We start from the raw sequence: 8,148 nt of genomic DNA, 5'->3' as shown, positions 1-8,148 counted from the left end.
GTCTTCATTCTTCACTTCAGGCCACAGTACAACTCGTAAAATAGAATTACAGAACATCCGCTCGCTTAGAAAAGTTTATGGACTCAATCACTGTTCCCAGAAAAGAAAATTACAAGAGGAACCATGTGTTCAACTATAACAGCATTCTTTTTTTAAATAAAAAAATTTATCTGAATCAGACGGTTTATAAAGACATGAGGATCTGACGAGAAAGATCTTGTACAATTTGAACTTTACACATTTTTAAACCATGATATGTGATGTAGTCTTGTTACCTCCACCAAGGTTGTGTTTTTGTCTGGACTTGTTTGTTTTTCAGCAGAATTACGCAAAAACAACTCAACTGATTTTCCGTAAAATTTTGTTGAGGGGTGGGACATAGGTGAAAAAAGAACTCATTCGATTTTGGTGTGAATCCAGATCAGGGGCTTGATCCTGCATTTTATTTTGGTGCATATCCAAATGAAAATGTGAATGCAGTGAATCTAAATGTTGTTTAATAGGGGGTCTGACTGTTCTACTTAACTTTATTGTGAGATTGTTTTTTTTCCAAAATTTTCATTAATTTTTCAAGAGAATAATTCATGATAAAAAATGAAGTCAAGCATGTTTAAGGGACTGATATTCATGTGTTGGAATTAGTTGCAAATCCAAAATGTGGGTGTGTTGAAAAGAAATGTTGTTTCATAAGGGGAATGTTGGGCCTTCTTTGTTTATTATTTAGCAGGATTCCGCCAAAACTACTAGTTTCATAATAGCTGTGAACTAGTTTTATGGGTTTTTGTCATGTGAAGTTATATGGACAAAATAAAGAGTAAAAACAGTTAATCCAATAATCAATTAGCTGATAAGTTTTTGCAACCATTTAATCCTTTGACTCATTGTTTAAAGGTGCAGTGTGTAGAATTTAGTGGTGAAGTGTCATGTTGCAGCTGAACACCCCTCACCCCCCCCTTCCAAACATAAAAGAGAACCTGTGGTAACCTTCAGTTGTCATTAAAACTCAAAAGGTGTTTAGTCTGTCCAGTTTTGATGACTGTAAAAAACATGGTGGCCTCCGTTGAGAGGACCTGCTCCAGTTGTAAATATAAAGCAATTAAATAAAAAATGCCCATTCTAGGGTAAGGCAAACAACAATAAGAATAATTTTGATGAAAAACACGTGTGAAAACATCAGAAGGGTTATTATATATTCAATTTCCACCAATAGATCCTTTTCCTAAATCTTACACTATGAACCTTTCAGCGAAAAAGCAAAGAATTCAACGTTTTCATTTGATTTCATGTGAATAATTTATATTTAATAATTAGGTATCTTTAGATTAACATATAATTTGAACATATCAGGTGAGGATAAACATTTTTTTCTTATAGACCACTTAACCGTCTAAGATGTCATGGGCACTCGCCTCTAACTCACAGCTCCATTAAGTTGTGTGCGCAGATTTGAGCTTCCAACGATACTTGGAATAACACAGAGTGATTTTTGTGTGAGCAGTGCTAATGGGGATGATGTTCAGGATGGTAATGTTTCATAATACACACAGGGTTGTCATTAGGCGGAGCCGACCCTGTGGGCGGCCGAGGGTCCACAGGTTGGAGCCAGGGGTCAGCCCCTGTCGCTGCAGGCTTAGTGGCCGGGACAAGGGTCAGGCCTAATTGAGGCATTTTGGTAGGCAGCTTTTCATTTAGTATTAAAGTGAAAAAGAGAGTGTAACGACCCCCCTCCCCAACCACACACACACACACACACACACACACATACAAACGCACACACACACACACACACACACACACACACACACACACACACACACACACACACACACACACACACACACACTCAATCTGCTCCACACAGAGGATTAGTAGTGTGTTTAAAGGACTTTAAGCCTTCGCTGAAGAGAAGCCTCGGGCCTCGATTAAACACACTGAGAAGCTCTTTGGACACACTGAGACACATTCAGCCTGGAGTTTTTGAAAAAGTGCAGTGAAAGCAACATTGAATGTTACAAGTCACATCCAATTCTCTGAAGCCAATTGGGCACATTGGGTCCAAACCGCAGCCAGTGCACGGCTCTCACCAAACTTTCTCTAAATAACTCAGAGGACAATATGTAACTCTGCAGAACAAGAAAAGATTTGTGTCCTCTGCTCTCAAAGTAAGAAAACGCTTGCTTCTTTGTTTTGGAAGTTCCCCGTTTCCATTTTATATGTGGCGAGCAAGAGAACAACCCCCGTACAAAATCACACTCAGCTGACGAGAGCCAGAAAAGAAGGTGGAGGTTTTTTTTTATATATATACATACAGAGGAAATAAAGAAAGAAAGACGTCAGCAAGAAAGAGGGGAAAGAGAGGGAGAGAGAGTGGAGCCAGACATCCTCCTCAGCCTGAGGGGCTGTCATTCTTTAAAAAGTGTTGAGAACAAAGATGAGACTGCAGAGCGGTTAGAGGAGTTTTTATTCAACACACCCAAACACATGCACATGCAAGCACACGCAAACGTTTCTGGAAGTCTCTTCACTGAATGACGAAACCAAAGAGGGGGAAAGTAGGATTTAACTAAGAGCAGATGCATCCACCCTAAATGTTCCGACTCTAAAAGCTGAAATAAAAAAGAGCTCACTCACCGTCCACTGACAAACAAAGTGATAAATAGCCGTCCAATCGGAGGAGAAGAAGTTATATTTAGCGAGTCGACCACTCTCCTCCAGAATGTGATCTCTGACATAGTATGCATTGTTTACACCCAGCTGTTTATGCTTTGCTTTGCTATGTGTTCCTGCGGACGCGCTCATAAACACTCTGCGAGACATAAAGGAAAATTGATCTGAAATAGACTTGACATGAGTGTGTTAGAAACGCTCACACTGCACAGGGCGGCGCTGGGTAACAGGGTGTCAGCGGGTGGAGGCAGGTCAGCTCAGCTCAGGTCAGCTCGGGATGCGGCAGATGAAAAGCATCTTAATCAAAATCAATCACGCGGTGGTGTCTAAATGGAAGATGTCGCACAAAGGGAAGTGATTCACACGTGTATAAAAGGAGCTTGTGTTTCAATATGATTGGGGTCAGTAAGTTTAGTCACACACACACACGCTCAAACACACACACACTCACACACACACACACACTCACACATACATACACACACTTGGCAGGAATAAACTTTTCATTTTTCATCTCAAAGGCTCGACCTTGTCTGATCTGACCTGTTTTCGATTTTTTGGATTTCTTTCATACATTTCTTGAATGGATAAAAGTTTGTTAATGGAGCTCAAAGTGTTTTTTTAAAAAGTTTCCAACTATTCAGCAGCGTCACATCTTTCCAGAAAAGTATCACAGTAGCTCTCAATTAATCCAGGGAAAGTCATTAGAGAGTTCCAATCAAAATTGTTTCCAACCTTTCAACCCCACTGGATCAGATACACACACACACGCACACACACACACACACACACACACACACACACACACACGACCATTTGCATTATGGCTACTTCTTTGTTGTCCCCATAAGGAACACAGTATGTGCAATAACTTGTACACACTCACAATGCAAGGCAGCAGTGATGAGACACACAGCAGATTGTCTTCTGATATCCGGAGGAACCTATTTCAACGTTTCCATCACACTAATGTCATTGTGTGGATGGAGACCTGTTTACATAAGGTTGAGGCAGATGAGGGAGTGAGTGTGTACACACTCAGGTAAACCAGACCCACTCGGCCTTTCGATTGAGCCATCCATCAAGTTCGACAGCCAGCTGGGACTTTGTCTCTTGTTGGAAAACGGCCTGAGACGCTCGCAGCAGCAGACAGACACAGATGTGAGCGACAATCTAAAGTAGTTTGCAGCGGGTTGTATAGTAACGTCCCCTCTTATAGATGACATTCTTTGTAATCTGGGGGATTCCAACATCCATTTTTAACTGGTTTCAGCTGTTCAGCAAATCAGAGCTAATGAAGTCAGGGATAAACACAGAGATGAGTCTGATGGAGACACATGGATGGATGGGCAGAAAGAAATGAGGATACACACACACACACACACTCACACACACACCAGCAGGAGCCTTCATCTCCTCACATGGAGCAGCCCCAGAGTACATTCATGTGCCGATCAGCTTTCATTCCCTTCCCTTTGCTGTTTCTGTTGTTCTTTCTCCCTCGCTCGAAATCTCTGTTCTCAATTAAAGCTGTCCTCAGGAAACTCAATCTCTGCACTCATGCTTTCCCAGAAAAAAGAAAAAACACACACACACACATAAGGGGGGAGAGAGAGAGAGAAGACACACACACACACACACACACACGTCTCACTCAAGCTCTGACATGTCCTCTGTCCGTCTTCTTCTTTCTCACACACACACACACACACACACACACACACACACACACACACACACACACACACACACACACACACACACACACACGCATTGCCAACACTCTGGAGTTATAGGAAAAAGAAGATCTTAAAAAACTAAATAAAAGGTTATCTGGACGAGCACAACTTACCAGAGCTGGGATGTGTTGGACGCCCTGGGTGCTGCTGAGCGAGGGAGGTGGAGAGGAGAAGTGAGCTGAGAGTAGTAGCTGTGTTTGTCAGTCAGACGTCTCTCTCCCAGTGACGAGGGAGCTCAGCCTGTTGCATTCCGCCTCCCTCTCCTTTTCCAGTCTCTCTCTTTCTCTCTCTCTCTCTCTCTCTCTCTCTCTCTCTCTCTCTCTCTCTCTCTCTCTCTCTCTCTCCGTCTCACCAACACACACCCTCTCTCTCTCTCTGACTCTCTCTCTCTCTCCTCCTGAAATCATGTGTACTTTGATTCACAAACCCTGCCTCGGTCACGTGGTCCAACACTTCAAATATACAGCACATTTTTTACCAGCCACAGAATGCCCGAAGGAAGGGAAAACAGGGTCCAGAAAGCTTAGGTTTCAACTTGCTGCCCACCCCCTCTCTTTCCCTCTCTCCCTCTCTTTCTCCCTCTCTCTTTCTTTGTCTCACAGTCTCTCTCTTCACCTCCGTACTTCCACACTGTACCGTCAGTCAACGCTCCTTTGTTGGATTTCAACTCTGCGACTGTTTGTTTTGAATTTTCTAAACATGCTTCTCCTCTACTCACCGTCCAAAGATGGGCCTACACTTACACTTACACACACACACACACAGAACCTCACACAGGTAAATGGTGCATGCAAAAACACACACTCACACACACAACTGCACTAATGAAACAGCCATTAACTCGCATACACAAACACACACATGCTGCAGAGGGCCGCACACCTTTGGGGATATCAGTATCAGCTCTTGGCTTTCGCTCCGTGTTTACAATGCCTCGACATTTGGACTGGGGCCAAACCCATGTGGGAGTCCAGGGGCCTGGGGCCAATCAGGGGCCCTCAATGCTTCACTGTGACTTCATTTGACTGATGGGAAAGAAATGAACCTTCTCTGCATGAATGACCCAAGAAAGAAAACAATATTATGCTATAATAAAGCAATGAAGCAAATGTAAAGAGTCAGATCAAATATATGAACTGCTACAAATAAGTAAAGATTAAGATTATTATCAAGAATAAGAATAAACAATCAAATTTAAGAATCAGATTAAAATAAAAAATTAAGAATAAGAGTATGATTAAGTTATAGAATAAGAATAAGAATTTGATCAAGTGTTACAGTAAGAATAAGATATAGAAAAAAATTATAAAAATAAACGATTAAATAAGAATAATATTTAGAATAAGAGTAAGAATTACTGTGTAAAATATGAAGTATATACAAATCGACAGTACAGTTATACTCTGGGAAAATCACCCAGCCTGGTATATATGTTAGGTGACCACATTAAATCTCCAAAATGTAAATGACCATGAGCTGTTTTCCATCTTGCCTGTAGCCTGAGAAATACAAAGAGCCATTCACCCAGCACCTTTAAATCAGTTCAAGTGGACTTTTCTTCCTCCTACAGGATTTTCCTAAGCAAATCAACCCAGCGGTTTTCTAGTAAGGAAGTATTTAGTGGAGATACATTTGATCCGTGATGAGATCAAACATGGCCAGTCGCCCCCCCCGAGGGGCCGAGGTACCTGCCGCTTCACGTCAGAGGTAAAACTGTCTGTGGCTGTCTCACTGACGGCCTCGGTGGCAAATGTGACGAACGTACGGGTCGAGTGACGACAGCTACAGTCAGTACAGGTCACCTTCCAAAACAAGAGCCAACACAAAAGCCTTTTCTCTTCACCTCCACTTGGACTGATTAATAAGGTTTTCAAACTTAAATGACCTGTTTTGGATTCATCATATTCATCTCAGCGGTAGGGTTGGTTATTTGATTCTGAAACACCTTTTATCTTATTTGTTGAAACCCTTTTCACCTACTGGAAGCCGTCAGTATATAAAGTTGTCTGAAAGAAAGCCTCTGTCTGTGGCCCACGTAGTCGTAGCACTGTAATAAACCCAAACAAATGATTGGTCGGTTTACCCGTCTGTCACTTTCCAACCTGCCTGCCCGTGCTCTCACTGTGCATGAGTGAAGTCTTCAGCTGGACAGACAAACACCACTGAAGCAGAGACGACAGACAGAAGTAAGCAAGAGAGTCACGGAAAAGTCGTCCACCAGCAGTTACCAGGGGCCGATGGGAGGGGCTGGGACGGATCTGTTGCATGTTTTTGTTTAATCTTGCTCACAAACACACAAACAAAACAAACTGACAGGGGTGAAACCATCGTGTTCTTAGCTTTCATATTTATATATTCACTTGAATAATTGAAATAAAACCAAACTGTACACAGGCCTTCTGATCTTTTGCAAACAAACAAATGAATAAATAAATAACTCTTCAGTGATGTAACATGTGTTTTTAATAGAAGAACAAAGGAAAAGGTCAGGATGGGACTTCATGTATAAATATGAGGGGGATATTTTTCTCTTCTTACTTCCTCACTATCTCCATTTAATACACAGACTGTCATATTTAACTAATACACTATTACAGAATGATGACTATAATTAAAAAACAATTGAGCGAATAAAAACACACATTGCTGCCGTTGTTGTCATCAAGGCTCCGATCACACTTGTTGATCACTTTGGCAACAATATACAAATGTGAGATGCGTCACATCACATGTCCTGCATGACGCTGTGAGCATCTGGGTTAGAGCCTCAGTTGCAGCAACAGTGTCGGCGAGAGGGGTCAAAGGTCAGCGCTGTTTGTGTTTCTGTGTCAGGGAAATGCAGAAAGAGGAGGGGAGCGAGTGTGACATCTGGCTGAGTGTGAAAGAGGCATTTGTGTATTTCTGACTGTATATCTGGCGGACGATAATAAGCATCCTCTTCTCTTGCACATGCGTCCACACGTCGAAGCAGGCGCACACACACACACACACACACACACACACACAAACACACACACACAAACACACACACACGGACAGGCATTCTCCCCTTGCTTTTGTTTTCGTTTTGCCTCGACCAACGTCAAAACACATGGACACCGGGAGCAGATTAGGAACAGGAGAGTGGCAGGTTCAGCTCTATCGGAGGCTGTGTCTGTGATAAAGAGGCTAAAGATGGACGGCACCGACGAAAGAAAGAACAAAGAAATGGAGGAAAACTGAGGAGGAAAAAAAAAGAAAGAGGGGAGCTCATAACTTTCTGCAGAGCTGGAAATGGGGCCCTTCTTGGCAGCGAGCAGTGGAGAAACCGCAGAATGGTGCGACTCTGGAATTGAGGGGTGGAGGAGGCAGAAGAAGGGGGGGGGAATGGCGGCGGCGGTGGTGGGGGAAAGTCAAAGGACAGGAAAGCAGGAGAGTGAGAGAGAGAGAGAGAGAGAGAGAGAGAGAGAGAGAGAGAGAGAGAGAGAGAGAGAGAGAGAGAGAGAGAGAGAGAGAGAGAGAGAGAGAGAGAGAGAGAGAGAGAGAGAGAGAGAGAGAAAGAGAGACCAGAGGGGCGGGACAAGAAAATAAAAGGGTGAAGGAGGACGGCCCAGACGGCAGGTTTTAATCAGCAACAGGCTGTTGGTAATGAGATCACTATCCCACTGCTCTCAGATTGATGTCATGTGAAGCTCTGCGGTGGACGGAGAGGCATGCATGACAAGCTCGCACACACACAAACACAGGAGCGTGCACGCGCAAA

Source organism: Limanda limanda, chromosome 4 (assembly GCF_963576545.1).
Source record: "Limanda limanda chromosome 4, fLimLim1.1, whole genome shotgun sequence".
In the NCBI taxonomy this organism is placed as follows: Eukaryota; Metazoa; Chordata; class Actinopteri; order Pleuronectiformes; family Pleuronectidae; genus Limanda; species Limanda limanda.
This window is presented reverse-complemented; position numbering follows the sequence as displayed.